Source organism: Pseudophryne corroboree, unplaced genomic scaffold, assembly GCF_028390025.1.
Source record: "Pseudophryne corroboree isolate aPseCor3 unplaced genomic scaffold, aPseCor3.hap2 scaffold_298, whole genome shotgun sequence".
In the NCBI taxonomy this organism is placed as follows: domain Eukaryota; kingdom Metazoa; phylum Chordata; class Amphibia; order Anura; family Myobatrachidae; genus Pseudophryne; species Pseudophryne corroboree.
In genome coordinates, this window is record NW_026969651.1 from 90,967 (window position 1) to 117,100 (window position 26,134).

General features: G+C 43.4%; 11 non-coding genes and 1 pseudogene across 11 annotated transcripts; 2 read left to right on the forward strand and 10 right to left on the reverse strand.

Moving 5' to 3' along the window:
• The first annotated feature begins 180 nt into the window (after nt 1–180).
• LOC135016068 (U5 spliceosomal RNA) lies at nt 181–297 on the forward strand. The gene has a single exon (XR_010214213.1). It is a non-coding gene; the product is annotated as a U5 spliceosomal RNA (small nuclear RNA).
• Nucleotides 298–583: 286 nt separating this feature from the next.
• Nucleotides 584–699, forward strand: LOC135016000 (U5 spliceosomal RNA). The gene has a single exon (XR_010214149.1). It is a non-coding gene; the product is annotated as a U5 spliceosomal RNA (small nuclear RNA).
• Nucleotides 700–7,326: 6,627 nt separating this feature from the next.
• On the reverse strand, nt 7,327–7,490 carry LOC135016079 (U1 spliceosomal RNA). Its single transcript, XR_010214224.1, has one exon. It is a non-coding gene; the product is annotated as a U1 spliceosomal RNA (small nuclear RNA).
• A 671-nt stretch (nt 7,491–8,161) lies between these two features.
• On the reverse strand, nt 8,162–8,324 carry LOC135015969 (U1 spliceosomal RNA). The gene has a single exon (XR_010214127.1). It is a non-coding gene; the product is annotated as a U1 spliceosomal RNA (small nuclear RNA).
• Nucleotides 8,325–8,476: 152 nt separating this feature from the next.
• LOC135015762 (U1 spliceosomal RNA) lies at nt 8,477–8,640 on the reverse strand. Its single transcript, XR_010213947.1, has one exon. It is a non-coding gene; the product is annotated as a U1 spliceosomal RNA (small nuclear RNA).
• Nucleotides 8,641–9,311: 671 nt separating this feature from the next.
• Nucleotides 9,312–9,474, reverse strand: LOC135015914 (U1 spliceosomal RNA). The gene has a single exon (XR_010214084.1). It is a non-coding gene; the product is annotated as a U1 spliceosomal RNA (small nuclear RNA).
• Nucleotides 9,475–9,626: 152 nt separating this feature from the next.
• Nucleotides 9,627–9,790, reverse strand: LOC135016089 (U1 spliceosomal RNA). The gene has a single exon (XR_010214234.1). It is a non-coding gene; the product is annotated as a U1 spliceosomal RNA (small nuclear RNA).
• Nucleotides 9,791–10,492: 702 nt separating this feature from the next.
• Nucleotides 10,493–10,627, reverse strand: LOC135015963 (U1 spliceosomal RNA; annotated as a pseudogene).
• A 152-nt stretch (nt 10,628–10,779) lies between these two features.
• Nucleotides 10,780–10,943, reverse strand: LOC135015820 (U1 spliceosomal RNA). Its single transcript, XR_010214003.1, has one exon. It is a non-coding gene; the product is annotated as a U1 spliceosomal RNA (small nuclear RNA).
• A 6,732-nt stretch (nt 10,944–17,675) lies between these two features.
• Nucleotides 17,676–17,839, reverse strand: LOC135015768 (U1 spliceosomal RNA). Its single transcript, XR_010213954.1, has one exon. It is a non-coding gene; the product is annotated as a U1 spliceosomal RNA (small nuclear RNA).
• A 655-nt stretch (nt 17,840–18,494) lies between these two features.
• On the reverse strand, nt 18,495–18,657 carry LOC135015863 (U1 spliceosomal RNA). The gene has a single exon (XR_010214043.1). It is a non-coding gene; the product is annotated as a U1 spliceosomal RNA (small nuclear RNA).
• A 152-nt stretch (nt 18,658–18,809) lies between these two features.
• Nucleotides 18,810–18,973, reverse strand: LOC135015802 (U1 spliceosomal RNA). Its single transcript, XR_010213985.1, has one exon. It is a non-coding gene; the product is annotated as a U1 spliceosomal RNA (small nuclear RNA).
• Nucleotides 18,974–26,134: the final 7,161 nt, after the last annotated feature.

Genomic DNA, 26,134 nt, shown 5'->3' on the forward strand with positions numbered 1-26,134 from the left:
GAACTTTCTTGACCATGCTACTTGCTTGAAAGATCTGGGAGCACATGGAATACAGTACAAACCATGCTTATAGCAAGGAGAAGCCAGGTGAGAAATCTGCTTTCTTTCAAATTGGGCGCTCACTTTGATCTGAATGAGGACTGCTGGCATGGCACTCAGGCGACAGGTGGAATCTTGGTCATGCTCTGGTTTCTCTTCAGAATGAACAAATCTTTCGCCTTTTATTAAAGATTATCCGTGGAGAGGAGCAAAACTGAGTTTTATCTCAATTTTTGCATGCCCCATATTATTGGGGTTTCTTTTATCAGTTTAAAGACAGAACGAGTGAGCTTTCTTGTTGGCTTTAATGTAAGTTTATTTGTATAACAATGACAGTAAATGTCTGTTTCTTTTCAAGCAGAACTTTCTTGACCATACTAATTGCTTGAAAGATCTGGGAGCACATGGAAAAGAGTACAAACCATGCTTATAGCAAGGGGAAGCCTGGTGAGAAATCTGCTTTCTTTCTTTCATATTGGGTGCTCACTTTGAGCTGAATGAGGACTGCTGGCATGGCACTCAGGCGACAGGTGGAATCTTGGTCATGCTCTGGTTTCTCTTCAGAACGAACAAATCTTTCGCCTTTTACTAAAGATTTCCGTGGAGAGGAGCAAAACTGAGTTTTATCTAAATTTTTGCATGCCCCATATTATTGGGGTTTCTTTTATCTGTTTAAAGACAGAACGAGTGTGCTTTCTTGTTAGCTTTAATGTAAGTTGCCATAGATGCAGTGAAACACGCGTGTAGGGCACGGCGTGTCCTCGTGTATTTGACTCATGTGAAATGTTATAAAACAAAAATATATGATTATGATGTTAGCTGTTAGTCTCCACTAATAGGGAATAGAAGCTGAGCTATAAGAAAGGAATACACTAGATATGATGTCACTTAGCAATTACAATGTCTAAAGTGCATACAGATAGCTACTAATAACTCTTGATAAGAAAGTATATCAGTGTGGGTATATTTATATGATGGGATATTGGGACTAGTGAATATATATCACTCCTGCTGTCCAGATTGGCAATAACCAGACAATTATGATAAGAGTAGAGATGTCACATGGGCTGCTATAGATATTAATTTAATGCTGTATGTGTCATTTGTTACAAATGGATACATTTTCTATGAGTCAGCCTAGCAGCTGCATGTTCTAACAGAACACTATCCTCACACAGAATCTGCTAACCTTGAGATAACTAAATGACAGTGTGTAACAGTCTCTTTACTATAAGACTGTTACAAAGTAATATATATATTTGAAGTCAGTCTAGCAGCTGTGTGTTCCAGCAGTTTATAAGACAAAGAAAATCTCCTATTGTGGAATCTAGACACATGGGACTGCTGGCCTGTGTCATACTATTTCTATGTAATACCAGTAACATGTATATAACTGTTACATAATTGTTACAAATGGATAAATCTTTGAGTCAGCCTAGCAGCTGCATGTCCTAACAGGACACCATAAATCCTTTACAGTGTAACAAATTGATTGGTAACACTTAAAGGCTGGAGAGCAGTTATATGCCTTACTAGCATACTCAATATACCACATTATTACACCAGTTACCACGATTATTGACAGCGCATTTGATATATTATATTACCCTCACACTGAGTCTGTTTACCTTTAGATAACTAAGTGACCGAATATGTAACAGTTTCTCTATCATAAGACTGTTACAAAGTGAGATAGATATATTTGGAAGTCAGTCAAACAGCTGTGTGTTTCAGCGGTTTATAAGAAAATTCCTCATTGTGGAATCTGGACCACTAAGGGTTATTATATATATAGCACATGGAATTGCCACATCTCCCTATATGATAATTTCATTACACTGTAACATAATAAGAATTAACTCTTTAACAGTGTAAATAGAGAGTAATAAATCTCTGACACATGGAATATATTATTTCTTAGATGAATTGGATAAACCATTATGACAGACACTTTGCTTCCTAATAAGAATTGAGGTGGCTATACCTCTAAGGAAAGCATTATTGCCTACGCCTAGATCAGATTAAATAAGATCTGGCTGAATATATGAAGGAAGGTTGCTATTTATATGAGAATTGGAATTGCTATATTCCTTAAGGCAACCCCACCGATTGATATATGTTGTCAATTAAGTATATCTGAACGGCTATATCTGGACCAGATTTAATAAGATCTGGCTGATTATATGAAGGAGGGCTGCTATTTATATTGGAATTGCCATATTCCTTAAGGCAACCGCACCTGTTGGTATATCTCGCCAATTAACTATATCTAAACAGCTAAATTAAAGCTATTCATCATTTTTTTAGTTTGGATATTAATAAATATGATCTTTCCATGATGCATAGAGATTTCCCTATCAAGTGATTCCTTATCCGATATAGAAAGCTATCCCCCTATGGTATTGAATTTAGGAATATAGTCTTAGGGGACACAGAGAAATAAGTGATCCCCATCTACCTAAGCACCCCACAAATTGGAGGTTAGCTTACCGGTTATACTCAATCACCCCCACAAATTCGCCAATGGGGATGGCTTCCCGGGAGGTAACCCCTATTGAGTGAAGGGAGTATATAGGATACGACCCAGTGGTACCTGACGACATAGATACTAACAGCTATTTAATAACATTACGCTAGAAAGTGATTATTAGCAACATATATATCTATATAAACAACCCCGCCAGGGTTGTGCCTTCAAAAATAATCACACACGGACACGCTTTTTAAACCTTTTTTTCACATCTCTTTATTCTTCTTATGCACATGTATGTTAGTTCTGTGATTTTAACCTTTATGTTTCACTGCAGTTTGGGATAATAATATTAATATTTATCCAATTTTAATACATACTTAATAAAGGTTATATTTTATGATTCATTCATTCTGTCCAGTGCGTCAACAGTGCAGATTTCTTCTTGTTTTTTCTCCCAAATTCTATAACAATGACAGTAAATGTTGTTACTTTTCAAACAGAACTTTCTTGACCATGCTACTTGCTTGAAAGATCTGGGAGCACATGGAAAACAGTACAAACCATGCAGTATCACAAGAGCCTTTATTTGATCTTTCATGAAGATAGAGCAGAATTGAGGACACGTCAACAATTTCTGCCGAAGGTGGTTCATCTTTCCACATGGTGCCTTTGGCCACTGACACCTTCGTTGAGTCAAAGTCTCTGGCTGTGGTCAGAACTTTGAAAATTTATGTCACCAGAACGGTTCAGATTAGGAAAACAGAGGCTCTGTTTGTCCTGTATGCTCCCAACAGGATTGGGTGTCCTGCTTCCATGTAGACCATTATGCGCTGGATCTGTGGTAAGATTCAGCATGCTCATTCCACGGCAGGATTGCCGTTACTGAAATAGGTGAAGACCCATTCTACTAGAAAGGTGGGTTCATCCTGGGCAGCTGGTCGGGGAGTCTCGGCATTGCAATTTTGCCGAGCAGCTATTTAGTAAACACTTTTGCTAAGTTTTACAAGTTTGATACCTTGGCTGATGATAACCTCAAGTTGGGTCATTCGGTGCTGCAGAGTCGTACGCACTCTCCCACCCGTTCAAGAGCTTTGGTATAACCCCATGGTTCTTAATGTGACCCCAGCATCTAGGTCGTATGAGAAAATAGGATTTTAATACCTACCGGTAAATCCTTTTCTCTTAGTCCGTAGAGGATGCTGGGCACCCGTCCCAGTCCATACTGTGTCTGCAGTTATTACTTGTGGTTATACACATGTTGTGTTATGGTTCTGGTCAGCTTTTTGCTGCAATTGTTCATGCCGTTGGCTTGTGTTCTGTTGAATGCCACGTTCTGCGGCATGCTTAAGGTGTGAGCTGGTAAGATGCTCACCTTAGTTTAACAATAAATCCTTTCCTCGAAATGTCCGTCTCCCTGGGCTCAGTTCCTATAACTGGAGTCTGGAGGAGGGGCATAGAGGGAGGAGCCAGTTCACACCCTTTGAAAGTCTTAAAGTGCCCATGTCTCTTGCGGATCCCGTCTATACCCCATGGTTCTTAATGTGACCCCAGCATCCTCTACGGACTAAGAGAAAAGGATGCCCTTGCGCACTATCCTGACTTCTCCTCCCGTCTGCTTACTTTGTGCCTTCCAACGCACAATGCGAACTACAGGTGGTGCTGCAGGGCCCACACCCTTTTACTTGCCTTACAGAACAGCTCTGGAGCTGTTACAGTGCCCAGCTGCTGCAAGAAATCAGCTTGAATGCTTCAGGGGATGGGGCATGGCCAACATGAGCCCCACACCAAAGGAGGGTGGGGGTGTTTAATGCGAACTAGGGGTCATCCAAGCACCGCAAAAGGCCGCCATGCCCTGCATGCCCCTTTTCTCTTTTCATATGCAGATGAGGGTTCCAGCCAACTTTGGCCCACTGCTTGGATGACATCACCGTATGCAAATCCGTCTTCTGCAGACCTTCCCCCTGGAATGCTTGTACTAGTTGTTGCATATGGTTTGATATTTGATGGTGCTTCAATATTAGGCAGCCTTCCACCCTCCCATGTTCATCTGAACAGATGTGGTCTCCCTGCAGTTGTTGTCCCCAGACGAGAGTTCCCTTGTGCGTCCTCAGTTGAATCTCCTTAACTTGACGGGGGAGGGGCTGCCCGAGCAGCCACCCTCCCCAGCCCTATCCCAACTCATACTTATTTTGCATATGAGATCTCTTGATCATGAAGATTGTTCTCACAGGGTGAGGTTCATCCATTATATTTTAAAATAGGAAGGTACAAATTACATATTTGAATTGCATCTATGTGCTGGATTCAAATGTCCCCCCCCCCCCTTCCTTTCTCAATTGTGCCCGTCAGCAGCTATTCTAAGGTTGCTGCCAATGGGTGTGACACATTAATTTCTTCTGTGGGGTACACTGGACTCCACAAGGATTCACATTGGGGTGTAGAGTAGGATCTTGATCTGAGGCACCAACCGGCTCAAAGCTTTTGACTGTTCCCAAGATGCTCAGTGCATTCTCCTCTATAACCCCGCTTCCATGAACAGGGAGCTCAGTTTGTAGTTGGTGCCTTCAGTAGCAGGCCTCTTAACAGGGGCCTGCCTCAAGCAGCCTATTCTTAGCTATTAATTTTGACAAGAAAAGAAGAACTTGTTTTATGAGAATCTACAAGGGCTGCAGCAGGCTAGGTCTAATAGACATCTTTACTGCAGCTTCATCACTCCCAGCGGCGCTGTATACTCCCGTGCCCTGGTTGCTGGGTCACTGCAGCGGAGGCTCCAGTTTCTTCCTAAGGTCAGTCACACACACACCGCCCTTCCGGATCACGAGGCCGCTGATGAAGGGGAGCGTGGCCGTAGGGGGTGGACCGTGTGCGCACTGGCGTGGACACTGATTACTGGGCAGCCGCTCCACTAGCCACCAGGTACAGTTAAGGAGCACAGGTCTGGGAGTTTTACTCCTATATTAACCCAATTTTGTACTGCCCGCAGCGCATTGTGATAGGTAATAGGGCCTGATTCAGGTTGGATTGCAATCACAATAAGCGATCCAACTGCAAAAATTGCTAAGAGCATACGCATGTGCCTGCATTTTCTGCGGCACCCCGCAGAGAATGCGATCGCCTCTGCCTGTCAATCGGGGCGGGGGGGGGGGGAGAGGGGGGTCAGCAACACTCCATTTCCAAGTCAGGGAAGGAGCGGTGCGGGGGCAAGGCTTCAAAATGGGGTCTGCAACGGAGGAGACACAGGGGGCGTGGTCACAGCGGCTGTATGACATCACATTCAGCCGCTGTGATCACAAAAATGGTGGCGGCTTCCTGCGCGCACATACAGTCTGCACCAGCAGGAGGCTACACCATTTTATATGATCACGCTGAACTGCAGTGCGACTGCAATTACAGCATGGTCAAGAATGGAGGCGTCATGCTCGGTGGCCATGCACTGTCACTGTGCAGGAGCCAGCACCGCACACACACTAGTCCCCGGGTGCAGCCCCCAACCCCCGGGACACCCGGAGCAACAAAATGTAGATTCAGGCTACCAGGCCACGCCCCTACCTATGAAACCATGCCTCCTTTTTACCATTGCACTGCTTATCTGCGCGCACTGCATTACAATCTCCCTCGCCACCTCTCTGGGTGTCACCAGTGATAGTGACACCTCTGCCATGCTTGTAGCAGCTGGTCCTAAGATCTACGCCTCAAGCCCTGAGTGTTTGCCCTTGTGACTTGTTGATCATCATAGCGAAGCAGATGCTTACAGAAAACTGCAGGGGCTTAGATTGAAAATAAAAAAATTGATGGGTATAAGGTAGAGAGGAGCGGGTTCGGTTCTCCGAGAACCGAATTCCCGACGAACTCCACGTGGTTTACACTGGTCCGAGGCAGGCTCGGTTGTTCCCGCCTGACTCGGAAAACCTGAACAAGGGAAAATGTCATCATCCCGCTGTCGGATTCTCGCGAGATTCGGATTCCATATAAAGAGCTGCGCGTTGCCGCCATTTTTACTCGTGCATTGAAGAGAGAGCGGAGAGGACGTGGCTATGTTCTCTCAGTGGAAATCTCAATATCAGTGCTCAGTATCAGTGGTTACTTATTGCTGCTCAGTAATACTAGTAGTGTGTCTCTCCTGCTCAGTGTCAGTTCTCAGTAGTATCCTCATCAGTGCTCAGTTTCACTGCTCATTGTCTTGTGCTGCATTGTGGTGCTCAGCATACTACAGTACATTACTAATAGTCCAGTGCTGCATCTTGCTGCTCAGTGTCAGTTCTAGTATCCTCATCAGTGCTCACTATCACTGCTCATTACATTGTGGTGTTCTGTATACTACAGTAACATAGTAATATAGTAACATATAGTAACATAGTTTTTGAGGTTGAATAGAGGCAAATTGCCCATCGTGTTCAACCTGTTTTAAGTTGTGATGATTCTACATACTTGCTGAATAATGTTTTATGACTAGTTAACTACTATAACTCATGTTACCCCCGGATTAACCATGTTGATATTTTAAGTATTATAACCTTGGATAGCTTTTTCATTCAGAAATGTATCCATTCCTTTTTTAAATCCAATTACAGAGTCCGCCATTACCACCTTCCCTGGCAGGGAATTCCACATCCTGATTGCCCTAACAGTGAAGATCATAGTATCTCACCTGGCAGGTAAGTAGGAGTTGGGCTAGAGCTGTGGAGGATTGCTGCTCGGGCACCCCCTGTCAAGTGAAGGAGATCCAACTGAGGCAGCACAAGGGAACTCTCGAAAGAAGAACAAGGCTAGAGGAAGATCTGAGACAAAGAAATCTGACTTTTACCAGAGCTGACCAGAGGAAAGCACAAACACAGTCCCCCACTACCACAAATAATGCAGTCGAGTTTCCCACATTTGGGGAAATCACAGGGGTCAGCATACCCAGAGTGCAATGAATGAACCTCACCCTGGGAGAACAATCTTCATGACCATGGTATCTCCTATGCAAAATAAGTATGATTTGGGATAGGGCTGGGGAGGGCCGCTGCTCAGGCACATCTCTGTCAAGTAAAGGAGATTCAACTGAGGCAACACAAGGGAACTCTCATCTGGGGACAACAACTGCAGGGAGAACACATATTTTCAGATGAACATGGGAGGGCAGAAGGCTGCCTAATACTGAAGCACCCCCAAACAACAAACCAAATGCAACTACTAGTGCAAGCATTCCTGGGGGAAGGCCTGCAGCAGATGGATTTGCATATGGTGATGTCATCCAAGCAGTGGGTCAAAGTTGGCTTCAACCCTCGTCTGCATATGAAAATAAAAATGGGGTGTGCAGGGCATGGCGGCCTTTTGCGGCGCTTGGATGACCCCTAGTTCGCATTAAACACCTCCACCTTCCTTCGGTGTGGGGCTCATGTTGGCTATGCCCCAGCCCCTGAAGCATTCAAGCTGATTTCTTGCAGCAGCTGGGCACTGTAACAGCTCCAGAGCTGCTCTGTAAAGCAAGTAAAAGGGTGTGGGCCCTGCAGCACTACCTGTAGTTTGCATTGTGCTTTGGAAGGCACAAAGTAAGCAGACGGGAGAAGTCAGGATAGTGCACAAGGGCATAGAAGGGAGCGGCTCAAGAAAAGAGAAGTGGAAACAGACAGCAAACTAGGCTGGAGAGAGACCTGAGACAAAGAGATCTGAATTATACGAGAGCCGACCAGAGGAAACACAAATTATGTAATCAAGTGTCCCACATTTGGGGAAATCGTAGGAGCAGCACACCCAGAGTGCATTGGGTGAGCCTTGCCCTGGGAGAAGCACCTTCCTGATCATAGTATCTCACCTGGCAGGTAAGTAGGAGTTGGGCTAGAGCTGGGGAGGGTCGCTGTTCGGGCACCCCCCTGTCAAGTGAAGGAGCTCCAACTGAGGCAGCACAAGGAAACTCTCGAAAAAAGAACAAGGCTAGAGGAAGATCTGAGACAAAGAAATCTGACTTTTACCAGAGCTGACCAGAGGAAAGCACAAACACAGTCCCCCACTACCACAAATAATGCAGTCGAGTTTCCCACATTTGGGGAAATCACAGGGGTCAGCATACCCAGAATGCAATGAATGAACCTCACCCTGGGAGAACAATCTTCATGACAATGGTATCTCCTATGCAAAATAAGTATGATTTGGGATAGGGCTGGGGAGGGCCGCTGCTCAGGCACATCTATGTCAAGTAAAGGAGATTCAACTGAGGCAGCACAAGGGAACTCTCATCTGGGGACAACAACTGCAGGGAGAACACATATTTTCAGATGAACATGGGAGAGCAGAAGGCTGCCTAATACTGAAGCACCCCCAAACAACAAACCAAATGCAACAACTAGTACAAGCATTCCTGGGAAAAGGTCTGCAGAAGACGGATTTGCATACGGTGATGTCATCCAAGCAGTGGGCCAAAGTTGGCTGGAACCCTCATCTGCATATGAAAAGAGAAAAGGGGTATGCAGGGCATGGCGGCCTTTTGCGGCGCTTGGATGACCCTTAGTTCGCATTAAACACCTCCACCCTCCGTCGGTGTGGGGCTCATGTTGGCTATGCCCCAGCCCCTGAAGCATTCAAGCTGATTTCTTGCAGCAGCTGGGCACTGTAACAGCTCCAGAGCTGCTCTGAAAGGCAAGTAAAAGGGTGTGGGCCCTGCAGCACTACCTGTAGTTTGCATTGTGCGTTGGAAGGCACAAAGTAAGCAGACAGGAGAAGTCAGGAGAGTGCACAAGGGCATAGAAGGCAGCGGCTCAAGAAAAGAGAAGTGGAAACAGACAGCAAACTAGGCTGGAGAGAGACCTGAGACAAAGAGATCTGAATTATACGAGAGCCGACCAGGGGAAACACAAATTATGCAGTCAAGTTTCCCACATTTGGGGAAATCGCAGGAGCAGCACACCCAGAGTGCAATGGGTGAGCCTTGCCCTGGGAGAAGCACCTTCATGATCATAGTATCTCACCTGGCAGGTATGTAGGAGTTGGGCTAGAGCTGGGGAGGGTCGCTGCTTGGGTACCCCCCTGTCAAGTGAAGGAGATCAAACTGAGGCAGCACAATGGAACTCTCGAAAGAAGAACAAGGCTAGAGGAAGATCTGAGACAAAGAAATCTGACTTTTACCAGAGCTGACCAGAGGAAAACACAAACACAGTCCCCCACTACCACAAATAATGCAGTTGAGTTTCCCACATTTGGGGAAATCACAGGGGTCAGCATACCCAGAATGCAATGAATGAACCTCACCCTGGGAGAACAATCTTTATGACCATGGTATCTCCTATGCAAAATAAGTATGATTTGGGAAAGGGCTGGGGAGGGCCGCTGCTCAGGCACATCTCTGTCAAGTAAAGGAGATTCAACTGAGGCAGCACAAAGGAACTCTCATCTGGGGACAACAACTGCCGGGAGAACACATATTTTCAGATGAACATGGGAGGGCAGAAGGCTGCCTAATACTGAAGCACCCCCAAACAACAAACCAAATGCAACAACTAGTTCAAGCATTCCAGGGGGAAGGTCTGCAGAAGACGGATTTGCATACAGTGATGTCATCCAAGCAGTGGGCCAAAGTTGGCTGGAACCCTCATCTGCATATGAAAAGAGAAAAGGGGTATGCAGGGCATGGCGGCCTTTTGCGGCGCTTGGATGACCCTTAGTTCGCATTAAACACCCCCACCCTCCTTCGGTGTGGGGCTCATGTTGGCCATGCCCCAGCCCCTGAAGCATTCAAGCTGATTTCTTTCAGCAGCTTGGCACTGTAACAGCTCCAGAGCTGCTCTGTAAGGCAAGTAAAAGGGTGTGGGCCCTGCAGCACTACCTGTAGTTTGCATTGTGCATCGGAAGGCACAAAGTAAGCAGACAGGAGGAGAAGTCAGGATAGTGCACAAGGGTGTAGAAGGGAGGGGCTCAAGAAAAAAGAAGTGGAAACAGACAGCAAACTAGGCTGGAGAGAGACCTGAGACAAAGAGATCTGAATTATATGAGAGCCGACTAGGGGAAACACAAATTATGCAGTCAAGTTTCCCACATTTGGGGAAATCGCAGGGGCAGCACACCCAGAGTGCAATGGGTGAGCCTTGCCCTGGGAGAAGCAACTTCATGATCATAGTATCTAACCTGGCAGGTAAGTAGGAGTTGGGCTAGAGCTGGGGAGGGTCGCTGCTCGGGCACCCCCCTGTCAAGTGAAGGAGATCCAACTGAGGCAGCACAAGGGAACTCTTGAAAGAAGAACAAGGCTAGAGGAAGATCTGAGACAAAGAAATCTGACTTTTACCAGAGCTGACCAGAGGAAAGCACAAACACAGTCCCCCACTACCACAAATAATGCAGTTGAGTTTCCCACATTTGGGGAAATCACAGAGGTCAGCATACCCAGAATGCAATGAATGAACCTAACCCTGGGAGAACAATCTTCATGACCATGTTATCTTCTATGCAAAATAAGTATGATTTGGGATAGGGCTGGGGAGGGCCGCTGCTCAGGCACATCTCTGTCAAGTAAAGGAGATTCAACTGAGGCAGCACAAGGGAACTCTCATCTGGGGACAACAACTGCAGGGAGAACACATATTTTCAGATGAACATGGGAGGGCAGAAGGCTGCCTAATACTGAAGCACCCCCAAACAACAAACCAAATGCAACAACTAGTGCAAGCATTCCTGGGGGAAGGCCTGCCGCAGATGGATTTGCATATGGTGATGTCATCCAAGCAGTGGGTCAAAGTTGGCTTCAACCCTCGTCTGCATATGAAAAGAGAAAAGGGGCATGCAGGGCATGGCGGCCTTTTGCGGCGCTTGGCTGACCCCTAGTTTGCATTAAACACCTCCACCCTCCGTCGGTGTGGGGCTCTTGTTGGCTATGCCCCAGCACCTGAAGCATTCAAGCTGATTTCTTGCTGCAGCTGGGCACTGTAACAGCTCCAGAGCTGCTCTGTAAGGCAAGGTAAAAGGGTGTGGGCCCTGCAGCACTACCTGTAGTTTGCATTGTGCGTTGGAAGGCACAAATTAAGCAGACAGGAGAAGTCAGGAGAGTGCACAAGGGCATAGAAGGCAGCGGCTCAAGAAAAGAGAAGTGGAAACAGACAGCAAACTAGGCTGGAGAGAGACCTGAGACAAAGAGATCTGAATTACACCAGGTCCGTCATTATATTATATATACCTACAGTAGTTATATATATTTTTTTTTATATCATTAATTATCATCTCTATACTAGCAGACGCAGTACGGTAGTCCACGGCTGTGGCTATCTCTGTGTCGTCAGTGCTCGTCCATAATTGTATACCTACCTACCTGTGGTGGAAGTTTTTTTCTATCTTCTTCATACTAGTAGTTTAGCAGTCTGCTGACAGTGTCCACCAGGTCCGTCATTATATTATATATACCTACAGTAGTTATATATATATTTTTTTTATATCATTAATTATCATCTCTATACTAGCAGACGCAGTACGGTAGTCCACGGCTGTAGCTACCTCTGTGTCGTCAGTCACTCGTCATCCATAAGTATACTAGTATCCATCCATCTCCATTGTTTACCTGAGGTGCCTTTTAGTTGTGCCTATTAAAATATGGAGAACAAAAATGTTGAGGTTCCAAAAATAGGGAAAGATCAAGATCCACTTCCACCTCGTGCTGAAGCTGCTGCCACTAGTCATGGCCGAGACGATGAAATTCCATCAACGTCGTCTGCCAAGGCCGATGCCCAATGTCATAGTACAGAGCATGTAAAATCCAAAACACAAAAGATCAGTAAAAAAAGGACTCAAAAATCTAAATAAAAATCGTCGGAGGAGAAGCGTAAACTTGCCAATATGCCATTTACCACACGGAGTGGCAAGGAACGGCTGAGGCCCTGGCCTATGTTCATGGCTAGTGGTTCAGCTTCACATGAGGATGGAAGCACTCAGCCTCTCGCTAGAAAAATGAAAAGACTTAAGCTGGCAAAAGCACAGCAAAGAACTGTGCGTTCTTCAAAATCACAAATCCACAAGGAGAGTCCAATTGTGTCGGTTGCGATGCCTGACCTTCCCAACACTGGACGTGAAGAGCATGCACCTTCCACCATTTGCACGCCCCCTGCAATTGCTGGAAGGAGCACCCGCAGTCCAGTTCCTGATAGTCAGATTGAAGATGTCAGTGTTGAAGTACACCAGGATGAGGAGGATATGGGTGTTGCTGGCGCTGGGGAGGAAATTGACAAGGAGGATTCTGATGGTGAGGTGGTTTGTTTAAGTCAGGCACCCGGCGAGACACCTGTTGTCCGTGGGAGGAATATGGCCATTGACATGCCTGGTGAAAATACCAAAAAAATCAGCTCTTCGGTGTGGAAGTATTTCAACAGAAATGCGGACAACAGGTGTCAAGCCGTGTGTTGCCTTTGTCAAGCTGTAATAAGTAGGGGTAAGGACGTTAACCACCTCGGAACATCCTCCCTTATACGTCACCTGCAGCGCATTCATCATAAGTCAGTGACAAGTTCAAAAACTTTGGGCGACAGCGGAAGCAGTCCACTGACCAGTAAATCCCTTCCTCTTGTAACCAAGCTCACGCAAACCACCCCACCAACTCCCTCAGTGTCAATTTCCTCCTTCCCCAGGAATGCCAATAGTCCTGCAGGCCATGTCACTGACAATTCTGACGAGTTCTCTCCTGCCTGGGATTCCTCCGATGCATCCTTGAGTGTAACGCCTACTGCTGTTGGCGCTGCTGTTGTTGCTGCTGGGAGTCGATGGTCATCCCAGAGGGGAAGTCGTAAGACCACTTTTACTACTTCCACCAAGCAATTGACTGTCCAACAGTCTTTTGCAAGGAAGATGAAATATCACAGCAGTCATCCTGCTGCAAAGCGGATAACTGAGGCCTTGGCATCCTGGGCAGTGAGAAACGTGGTTCCGGTATCCATCATTACTTCAGAGCCAACTATAGACTTGATTGAGGTACTGTGTCCCCGGTACCAAATACCATCTAGGTTCCATTTCTCTAGGCAGGCGATACCGAAAATGTACACAGACCTCAGAAAAAGACTCACCAGTGTCCTAAAAAATGCAGTTGTACCCAATGTCCACTTAACCACGGACATGTGGACAAGTGGAGCAGGGCAGACTCAGGACTATATGACTGTGACAGCCCACTGGGTAGATGTATTGACTCCCGCCGCAAGAACAGCAGCGGCGGCACCAGTAGCAGCATCTCGCAAACGCCAACTCTTTCCTAGGCAGGCTACGCTTTGTATCACCGCTTTCCAGAATACGCACACAGCTGAAAACCTCTTACGGCAACTAAGGAAGATCATCACAGAATGGCTTACCCCAATTGGACTCTCCTGTGGATTTGTGGCATCGGACAACGCCAGCAATATTGTGCGTGCATTATATCTGGGCAAATTCCAGCACGTCCCATGTTTTGCACATACCTTGAATTTGGTGGTGCAGAATTATTTAAAAAACGACAGGGGCGTGCAAGAGATGCTGTCGGTGGCCACAAGAATTGCGGGACACTTTCGGCGTACAGGCCCCACGTACAGAAGACTGGAGCAACACCAAAAACGCCTGAACCTGCCCTGCCATCATCTGAAGCAAGAAGTGGTAACGAGGTGGAATTCAACCCTCTATATGCTTCAGAGGATGGAGGAGCAGCAAAAGGCCATTCAAGCCTATACATCTGACCACGATATAGGAGGTGGAATGCACCTGTCTCAAGCGCAGTGGAGAATGATTTCAACGTTGTGCAAGGTTCTGCAACCTTTTGAACTTGCCACACGTGAAGTCAGTTCAGACACTGCCAGCCTGAGTCAGGTCATTCCCGTCATCAGGCTTTTGCAGAAGAAGCTGGAGACATTGAAGGAGGAGCTAAGACAGAGCGATTCCGCTAGGCATGTGGGACTTGTGGATGGAGCCCTTCATTCGCTTAACCAGGATTCACGGGTGGTCAATCTGTTGAAATCAGAGCACTACATTTTGGCCACCGTGCTCGATCCTAGATTTAAAACCTACGTTGTATCTCTCTTTCCGGCAGACACAAGTCTGCAGGGGTTCAAAGACCTGCTGGTGAGAAAATTATCAAGTCAAGCGGAACTTGATCGGTCAACAGCTCCTCCTTCACATTCTCCCGCAATTGGGGGTGCGAGGAAAAGGCTCAGAATTCCGAGCCCACCCGCTGGCGGTGATGCAGGGCAGTCTGGAGCGACTGCTGATGCTGACATCTGGTCCGGACTGAAGGACCTGCCAACGATTACGGACATGTCGTCTACTGTCACTGCATATGATTCTCTCACCATTGAAAGAATGGTGGAGGATTATATGAGTGACCGCATCCAAGTAGGCACGTCAGACAGTCCGTACGTATACTGGCAGGAAAAAGAGGCAATTTGGAGGCCCTTGCACAAACTGGCTTTATTCTACCTAAGTTGCCCTCCCACAAGTGTGTACTCCGAAAGAGTGTTTAGTGCCGCCGCTCACCTTGTCAGCAATCGGCGTACGAGGTTACTTCCAGAAAATGTGGAGAAGATGATGTTCATTAAAATGAATTATAATCAATTTCTCCGTGGAGACATTGACCAGCAGCAATTGCCTCCACAAAGTATACAGGGAGCTGAGATGGTGGATTCCAGTGGGGACGAATTGATAATCTGTGAGGAGGGGGATGTACACGGTGATGAATCGGAGGATGATGAGGTGGACATCTTGCCTCTATAGAGCCAGTTTGTGCAAGGAGAGATTAATTGCTTCTTTTTTGGTGGGGGTCCAAACCAACCCGTCATTTCAGTCACAGTCGTGTGGCAGACCCTGTCACTGAAATGATGGGTTGGTTAAAGTGTGCATGTCCTGTTTATACAACATAAGGGTGGGTGGGAGGGCCCAAGGCAATTCCACCTTGCACCTCTTTTTTCTTTTATTTTTCTTTGCGTCATGTGCTGTTTGGGGAGTGTTTTTTGGAAGGGCCATCCTGCGTGACACTGCAGTGCCACTCCTAGATGGGCCAGGTGTTTGTGTCGGCCACTTGGGTCGCTGAGCTTAGTCACACAGCTACCTCATTGCGCCTCTTTTTTTCTTTGCGTCATGTGCTGTTTGGGGAGTGTTTTTTGGAAGGGCCATCCTGCGTGACACTGCAGTGACACTCCTAGATGGGCCAGGTGTTTGTGTCGTCCACTTGGGTCGCTGAGCTTAGTCACACAGCTACCTCATTGCGCCTCTTTTTTTCTTTGCGTCATGTGCTGTTTGGGGAGTGTTTTTTGGAAGGGCCATCCTGCGTGACACTGCAGTGCCACTCCTAGATGGGCCAGGTGTTTGTGTCGGCCACTTGGGTCGCTGAGCTTAGTCACACAGCTACCTCATTGCGCCTCTTTTTTTCTTTGCGTCATGTGCTGTTTGGGGAGTGTTTTTTGGAAGGGCCATCATGCGTGACACTGCAGTGCCACTCCTAGATGGGCCAGGTGTTTGTGTCGGCCACTTGGGTCACTGAGCTTAGTCATCCAGCGACCTCGGTGCAAATTTTAGGACTAAAAATAATATTGTGAGGTGTGAGGTGTTAAGAATAGACTGAAAATGAGTGGAAATTATGGTTATTGAGGTTAATAATACTTTGGGATCAAAATGACTCCCAAATTCTATGATTTAAGCTGTTTTTTAGGGTTTTTTGAAAAAAACACCCGAATCCAAAACACTCCCGAATCCGACAAAAAAAATTCGGTGAGGTTTAGCCAAAACGCGTTCGAACCCAAAACACGGCCGCGGAACCGAACCCAAAACCAAAACACAAAACCCGAAAAATTTCCGGTGCACATCTCTAGTGGCCATGCCATGTCACTGTGCAGGAGCCAGCACCGCTCACACACTAGTCCCCGGTGCAGCCCCCAACCCCCGGGACACCCGGAGCAACAAAATGTAGATTCAGGCCACCAGGCCACGCCCCTACCTATGAAACCATGCCTCCTTTTTACCATTGCGCTGCTTATCTGCGCGCACTGCATTACAATCTCCCTCGCCACCTCTCTGGGTGTCACCAGTGATAGTGACACCTCTGCCATGCTTGTAGCAGCTGGTCCTAAGATCTACGCCTCAAGCCCTGAGTGTTTGCCCTTGTGACTTGTTGATCATCATAGCAAAGCAGATGCTTACAGAAAACTGCAGGGGCTTAGATTGAAAATAAAAAAAATTGATGGGTATAAGGTAGAGAGGAGCGGGTTCGGTTCTCCGAGAACCGAATTCCCCACGAACTCCACGTGGTTTACACTGGTACGAGGCAGGCTCGGTTGTTCCCGCCTGACTCGGAAAACCTGAACAAGGGAAAATGTCATCATCCCGCTGTCGGATTCTCGCGAGATTCGGATTCCATATAAAGAGCTGCGCGTTGCCGCCATTTTTACTCGTGCATTGAAGAGAGAGCGGAGAGGACGTGGCTATGTTCTCTCAGTGGAAATCTCAATATCAGTGCTCAGTATCAGTGGATACTTATTGCTGCTCAGTAATACTAGTAGTGTGTCTCTCCTGCTCAGTGTCAGTTCTCAGTAGTATCCTCATCAGTGCTCAGTATCACTGCTCATTGTCTTGTGCTGCATTGTTGTGCTCAGCATACTACAGTACATTACTAATAGTCCAGTGCTGCATCTTGCTGCTCAGTGTCAGTTCTAGTATCCTCATCAGTGCTCACTATCACTGCTCATTGCATTGTGGTGTTCTGTATACTACAGTAACATAGTAATATAGTAACATATAGTAACATAGTTTTTGAGGTTGAATAGAGGCAAATTGCCCATCGTGTTCAACCTGTTTTAAGTTGTGATGATTCTACATACTTGCTGAATAATGTTTTATGACTAGTTAGCTACTACAACTCATGTTACCCCCGGATTAACCATGTTGATATTTTAAGTATTATAACCTTGGATAGCTTTTTCATTCAGAAATGTATCCATTCCTTTTTTAAATCCAATTACAGAGTCCGCCATTACCACCTTCCCTGGCAGGGAATTCCACATCCTGATTGCCCTAACAGTGAAGATCATAGTATCTCTCCTGGCAGGTAAGTAGGAGTTGGGCCAGAGCTGTGGAGGATTGCTGCTCGGGCACCCCCTGTCAAGTGAAGGAGATCCAACTGAGGCAGCACAAGGGAACTCTCGAAAGAAGAACAAGGCTAGAGGAAGATCTGAGACAAAGAAATCTGACTTTTACCAGAGCTGACCAGAGGAAAGCACAAACACAGTCCCCCACTACCACAAATAATGCAGTCGAGTTTCCCACATTTGGGGAAATCACAGGGGTCAGCATACCCAGAATGCAATGAATGAACCTCACCCTGGGAGAACAATCTTCATGACCATGGTATCGCCTATGCAAAATAAGTATGATTTGGGATAGGGCTGGGGAGGGCCGCTGCTCAGGCACATCTCTGTCAAGTAAAGGAGATTCAACTGAGGCAGCACAAGGGAACTCTCATCTGGAGACAACAACTGCAGGGAGAACACATATTTTCAGATGAACATGGGAGGGCAGAAGGCTGCCTAATACTGAAGCACCCCCAAACAACAAACCAAATGCAACAACTAGTACAAGCATTCCTGGGGGAAGTTCTGCAGAAGATGGATTTGCATACGGTGATGTCATCCAAGCAGTGGGCCAAAGTTGGCTGGAACCCTCATCTGCATATGAAAAGAGAAAAGGGGTATGCAGGGCATGGCGGCCTTTTGCGGTGCTTGGATGACCCTTAGTTCGCATTAAACACCCCCACCCTCCTTCGGTGTGGGGCTCATGTTGACAATGCCCCAGCCCCTGAAGCATTCAAGCTGATTTCTTACAGCAGCTTGGCACTGTAACAGCTCCAGAGCTGCTCTGTAAGGCAAGTAAAAGGGTGTGTAGTTTGCATTGTGCATTGGAAGGCACAAAGTAAGCAGACAGGAGGAGAAGTCAGGATAGTGCACAAGGGTATAAAAGGGAGGGGCTCAAGAAAAAAGAAGTGGAAACAGACAGCAAACTAGGCTGGAGAGAGACCTGAGACAAAGAGATCTGAATTATACGAGAGCCGACCAGGGGAAACACAAATTATGCAGTCAAGTTTCCCACATTTGGGGAAATCGCAGGGGCAGCACACCCAGAGTGCAATGGGTGAGCCTTGCCCTGGGAGAAGCACCTTCATGATCATAGTATCTCACCTGGCAGGTAAGTAGGAGTTGGGCTTGAGCTGGGGAGGGTCGCTGCTCGGGCACCCCCCTGTCAAGTGAAGGAGATCCAACTGAGGCAGCACAAGGGAACTCTCGAAAGAAGAACAAGGCTAGAGGAAGATCTGAAACAAAGAAATCTGACTTTTACCAGAGCTGACCAGAGGAAAACACAAACACAGTCCCCCACTACCACAAATAATGCAGTCGAGTTACCCACATTTGGGGAAATCACAGGGGTCAGCATACCCAGAATGCAATGAATGAACCTCACCCTGGGAGAATAATCTTCATGACCATGGTATCTCCTATGCAAAATAAGTATGATTTGGGATAGGGCTGGGGAGGGCCGCTGCTCAGGCACATCTCTGTCAAGTAAAGGAGATTCAACTGAGGCAGCACAAGGGAACTCCAGCATCCTCTACAGACTAAGAGAAAAGGATTTACCGGTAGGTATTAAAATCCTATTTTCTCATACGACCTAGAGGATGCTGGGGTCACATTAAGAACCATGGGGTTATACCAAAGCTCTTGAACGGGTGGAAGAGTGCGTACGACTCTGCAGCACCGAATGACCCAACTTGAGGTTATCATCGGCAAGGATGCAGTGGCGTTAATGTTTCCTGGTGTCAACCTGTATTATTTCAGTAGATATTGAAATGAGGATGCATCTTGCTGCCTTTCCAATGAAGCAAGTTTAATTTAGTAATAGGTGAAAAACCATCCCTACAAAGATGTTAATCAGATACTTGGCTTTGTGGACACTTTTCAGAGAACAAATTTGTTAGCATAAAAATAAAGCCAGAAAATGAAGAGCTGTTTAATCACTCAATTGGATTTTTTTGCCAGCATATTTCTTTTTCTCTGCAAACCACTGCTAAATTGTGCTTCCTAGCTGTTTTTATAAAATCACTGAATCAAATCTAACTCTGATTACATCAGAGAAGGCCAGGTACCCTACACCATAACAGGGGTTTTTGAAATTTTGACTTGTCTACTTAAAGATCACCAAAATCTGATAACAAGGTCAATTACATCCCTGGGTGGGATTGAACCACCAACCCTTTGGTTAATAACCAATCACACTAACCAATTGCGCCACAGAGACACTTTGCAAAAGTCCATACTGACAAAGGCTAATAAGCATTCATCTAGAACGTTTCCTAGAAAAACTTTAAAAAGTCAATAATCTGGAGAGTTTTTGTAAGATGTTTCTTCCATCAACCAACGAAGAAACACATTGTTACTTTCCCATGATGAGTGAGTGCTTCAAGATCTCTTGCACTTACATGTGCAGCAGAGTACTGTAATGAAAGCATGCTGGGTTCATAAGCCAGAGGTAGGCAGATTGAAACTATCCTCTGCTATATGCATTTTTTTTTTGTTAATTAAAGTAATCCAAAACTGGGATTGATATTTTTTCTCTTTTATTTTTACTTAAAGTACAATAACTTTTACCATTTTAATATGTTTTAATAGTATATTGACAGTATTGTTTTCTTTCAAAAATCCACTTAATTTTCTTTACCCGATTATTAAAATGGTAATTGACAAAAACAAACTACATTGTCACCAGAAGAGCAATACAAAATGTACAAGTGATATATTAAAATCATCTTTCCAGCTTGAATTTCAATGATGCATTGGGGCAACGATTTTGTGAGAAACATCTTCACCCTTAAATAAAGATTTTCTTAATTCCTTACCTGTGTGCTAATTAGATATCACCTTGTTTTCACATTAAACAGACTTCCACATGAGAAAGCAGCAAGGATGCAGTGGCGTTAATGTTTCCTGGTGTCAACCTGTATTATTTCAGTAGATATTGAAATGAGGATGCATCTTGCTGCCTTTCCAATGAAGCAAGTTTAATTTAGTAATAGGTGAAAAACCATCCCTACAAAGATGTTAATCCGATACTTGGCTTTGTGGACACTTTTCAGAGAACAAATTTGTTAGCATAAAAATAAAGCCAGAAAATGAAGAGCTGTTTAATCACTCAATTGGATTTTTCTGCCAGCATATTTCATTTTCTCTGCAACCCACTGCTAAATTGTGCTTCCTAGCTGTTTTTTGATAAAATCACTTAATCAAATCTAACTCTGATTACATCAGAGTAGGCCAGGTACCCTACACCATAAGAGGGGGTTTGAAATTTTGACTTGTCTACTTAAAGATCACCAAAATCTGATGACAAGGTCAATAACATCCCTGGGTAGGATTGAACCACCAACCCTTTGGTTAATAACCAAACACACTAACCGATTGCACCACAGAGACACTTTGCAAAAGTACATACTGACAAAGGCTAATAAGCATTCATCTAGAACGTTTCCTAGAAAACTTTAAAAAGTCAATAATCTGGAGAGATTTTGTAAGATGTTTCTTCCATCAACCAATGAAGAAACGCATTGGTACTTTCCCATGATGAGTGAGTGCTTCAGGATCTCTTGAACTTACATGTGCAGCAGAGTACTGCAATGGAAGCATGCTGGGCCCATAACCCAGAGGTAGGCAGATTGAAACTATCCTCTGCTATATGCATTTTTTTTTGTTAATTAAAGTAATCCAAAACTGGGATTGATATTTTTGCTCTTTTATTTTTACTTAAAGTACAATAACTTTTACCATTTTAATTTGTTTTAATAGTATATTGACAGTATTGTTTTCTTTCAAAAATCCACTTAATTTTCTTTACCCTATTATTAAAATGGTAATTGACAAAAACAAACTACATTGTCACCAGAAGAGCAATACAAAATGTACAAGTGATATATTAAAATCATCTTTCCAGCTTGAATTTCAATGATGCATTGGGGCAACGATTTTGTGAGAAACATCTTCACCCTTAAATAAAGATTTTCTTAATTCCTTACCTGTGTGCTAATTAGATATCACCTTGTTTTCACATTAAACAGACTTCCACATGAGAAAGCAGCAAGGATGCAGTGGCGTTAATGTTTCCTGGTGTCAACCTGTATTATTTTAGTAGATATTGAAATGAGGATGCATCTTGCTGCCTTTCCAATGAAGCAAGTTTAATTTAGTAATAGGTGAAAAACCATCCCTACAAAGATGTTAATCAGATACTTGGCTTTGTGGACACTTTTCAGAGAACAAATTTGTTAGCATAAAAATAAAGCCAGAAAATGAAGAGCTGTTTAATCACTCAATTGGATTTTTTTGCCAGCATATTTCTTTTTCTCTGCAAACCACTGCTAAATTGTGCTTCCTAGCTGTTTTTATAAAATCACTGAATCAAATCTAACTCTGATTACATCAGAGAAGGCCAGGTACCCTACACCATAACAGGGGTTTTTGAAATTTTGACTTGTCTACTTAAAGATCACCAAAATCTGATAACAAGGTCAATTACGTCCCTGGGTGGGATTGAACCACCAACCTTTTGGTTAATAGCCGTACACACTAACTGATTGCGCCACAGCGACACTTTGCAAAAGTACATACTGACAAAGGCTAATAAGCATTCATCTAGAACGTTTCCTAGAAAAACTTTAAATAGTCAATAATCTGGAGAGTTTTTGTAAGATGTTTCTTCCATCAACCAATGAAGAAACACATTGGTACTTTCCCATGATGAGTGAGTGCTTCAGGATCTCTTGCAATTACATGTGCAGCAGAGTACTGTAATGGAAGCTCGCTGGGTCCATAACCCAGAGGTAGGCAGATTGAAACTATCCTCTGCTATATGCATTTTTTTTTGTTAATTAAAGTAAACCAAAACTGGGATTGATATTTTTGCTCTTTTATTTTTACTTAAAGTACAATAACTTTTACCATTTTAATTTGTTTTAATAGTATATTGACAGTATTGTTTTCTTTCAAAAATCCACTTAATTTTCTTTACCCGATTATTAAAATGGTAATTGACAAAAACAAACTACATTGTCACCAGAAGAGCAATACAAAATGTACAAGTGATATATTAAAATCATCTTTCCAGCTTGGATTTCAATGATGCATTGGGGCAACGATTTTGTGAGAAACATCTTCACCCTTAAATAAAGATTTTCTTAATTCCTTACCTGTGTGCTAATTAGATATCACCTTGTTTTCACATTAAACAGACTTCCACATGAGAAAACAGCAAAGATGCAGTGGCGTTAATGTTTCATGGTGTCAACCTGTATTATTTCCGTAGATATTGAAATGAGGATGCATCTTGCTGCCTTTCCAATGAAGCAAGTTTAATTTAGTAATAGGTGAAAAACCATCCCTACAAAGATGTTAATCAGATACTTGGCTTTGTGGACACTTTTCAGAGAACAAATTTGTTATCATAAAAATAAAGCCAGAAAATGAAGAGCTGTTTAATCACTCAATTGTATTTTTCTGCCAGCATTTTTCTTTTTCTCTGCAACCCACTGCTAAATTGTGCTTCCTAGCTGTTTTTTTATAAAATCACTTAATCAAATCTAACTTTGATTACATCAGAGAAGGCCAGGTACCCTACACCATAAGAGGGGGTTTGCAATTTTGACTTGTCTACTTAAATATCACCAAAATCTGATCACAAGGTCAATTACGTCCCTGGGTGGGATTGAACCACCAACCTTTTGATTAATAGCTGAACACACTAACCGATTGCGCCACAGAGACACTTTGCAAAAAGAATATACTGACAAAGACTAATAAGCATTCATCTAGAACGTTTCCTAGAAAAACTTTAAAAAGTCAATAATCTGGAGAGTTTTTGTAAGATGTTTCTTCCAGCAACCAATGAAGAAACACATTGGTACTTTCGCATGATGAGTGAGTGCTTCAGGATCTCTTGCACTTACATGTGCAGCAGAGTACTGCAATGGAAGCATGCTGGGCCCATAACCCAGAGGTAGGCAGATTGAAACTATCCTTTGCTATATGCATTTTTTTTTTGTTCATTAAAGTAATCCAAAACTGGGATTTATATTTTAGCTTTTATTTTTACTTAAAGTACAATAACTTTTACCATTTTAATTTGTTTTAATAGTATATTGACAGTATTGTTTTCTTTCAAAAATCCACTTAATTTTCTTTACCCTATTATTAAAATGGTAATTGACAAAAACAAACTACATTGTCACCAGAAGAGCAATACAAAATGTACAAGTGATATATTAAAATCATCTTTCCAGCTTGAATTTCAATGATGCATTGGGGCAATGATTTTGTGAGAAACATCTTTACCCTTAAATAAAGATTTTCTTAATTCCTTACCTGTGTGCTAATTAGATATCACCTTGTTTTCACATTAAACAGACTTCCACATGAGAAAGCAGCAAGGATGCAGTGGCGTTAATGTTTCCTGGTGTCAACCTGTATTATTTCAGTAGATATTGAAATGAGGATGCATCTTGCTGCCTTTCCAATGAAGCAAGTTTAATTTAGTAATAGGTGAAAAACCATCCCTACAAATATGTTAATCAGATACTTGGCTTTGTGGACACTTTTCAGAGAACAAATTTGTTATCATAAAAATAAAGCCAGAAAATGAAGAGCTGTTTAATCACTCAATTGTATTTTTCTGCCAGCATTTTTCTTTTTCTCTGCAACCCACTGCTAAATTGTGCTTCCTAGCTGTTTTTTTATAAAATCACTTAATCAAATCTAACTCTGATTACATCAGAGAAGGCCAGGTACCCTACACCATAAGAGGGGGTTTGCAATTTTGACTTGTCTACTTAAATATCACCAAAATCTGATCACAAGGTCAATTACGTCCCTGGGTGGGATTGAACCACCAACCTTTTGATTAATAGCTGAACACACTAACCGATTGCGCCACAGAGACACTTTGCAAAAAGAATATACTGACAAAGACTAATAAGCATTCATCTAGAACGTTTCCTAGAAAAACTTTAAAAAGTCAATAATCTGGAGAGTTTTTGTAAGATGTTTCTTCCAGCAACCAATGAAGAAACACATTGGTACTTTTGCATGATGAGTGAGTGCTTCAGGATCTCTTGCACTTACATGTGCAGCAGAGTACTGCAATGGAAGCATGCTGGGCCCATAACCCAGAGGTAGGCAGATTGAAACTATCCTTTGCTATATGCATTTTTTTTTTGTTCATTAAAGTAATCCAAAACTGGGATTGATATTTTAGCTTTTATTTTTACTTAAAGTACAATAACTTTTACCATTTTAATTTGTTTTAATAGTATATTGACAGTATTGTTTTCTTTCAAAAATCCACTTAATTTTCTTTACCCTATTATTAAAATGGTAATTGACAAAAACAAACTACATTGTCACCAGAAGAGCAATACAAAATGTACAAGTGATATATTAAAATCATCTTTACAGCTTGAATTTCAATGATGCATTGGGGCAATGATTTTGTGAGAAACATCTTTACCCTTAAATAAAGATTTTCTTAATTCCTTACCTGTGTGCTAATTAGATATCACCTTGTTTTCACATTAAACAGACTTCCACATGAGAAAGCAGCAAGGATGCAGTGGCGTTAATGTTTCCTGGTGTCAACCTGTATTATTTCAGTAGATATTGAAATGAGGATGCATCTTGCTGCCTTTCCAATGAAGCAAGTTTAATTTAGTAATAGGTGAAAAACCATCCCTACAAATATGTTAATCAGATACTTGGCTTTGTGGACACTTTTCAGAGAACAAATTAGTTAGCATAAAAATAAAGCCAGAAAATGAAGAGCTGTTTAATCACTCAATTGGATTTTTCTGCCAGCATATTTCTTTTTCTCTGCAACCCACTGCTAAATTGTGCTTCCTAGCTGTTTTTATAAAATCACTGAATCAAATCTAACTCTGATTACATCAGAGAAGGCCAGGTACCCTACACCATAACAGGGGGTTTGAAATTTTGACTTGTCTGCTTAAAGATCACCAAAATCTGATAACAAGGTCAATTAAGTCCCTGGGTGGGATTGAACCACCAACCTTTTGGTTAATAGCCTTACACACTAACTGATTGCGCCACAGCGACACTTTGCAAAAGTACTTACTGACAAAGGCTAATAAGCATTCATCTAGAACGATTCCTAGAAACATTTTAAAAAGTCAATAATGTGGAGAGTTTTTGTAAGATGTTTCTTCCATCAACCAATGAAGAAACACATTGGTACTTTCCCATGATGAGTGAGTGCTTCAGGATCTCTTGCACTTACATGTGCAGCAGAGTACTGTAATGGAAGCATGCTGGGTCCATAACCCAGAGGTAGGCAGATTGAAACTATCCTCTGCTATATGCATTTTTTTTTTGTTCATTAAAGTAATCCAAAACTGGTATTGATATTTTAGCTTTTATTTTTACTTAAAGTACAATAACTTTTACCATTTTAATTTGTTTTAATAGTATATTGACAGTATTGTTTTCTTTCAAAAATCCAATTAATTTTCTTTACCCGATTATTAAAATGGTAACTGACAAAAACAAACTACATTGTCACCAGAAGAGCAATACAAAATGTACAAGTGATATATTAAAATCATCTTTCCAGCTTGAATTTCAA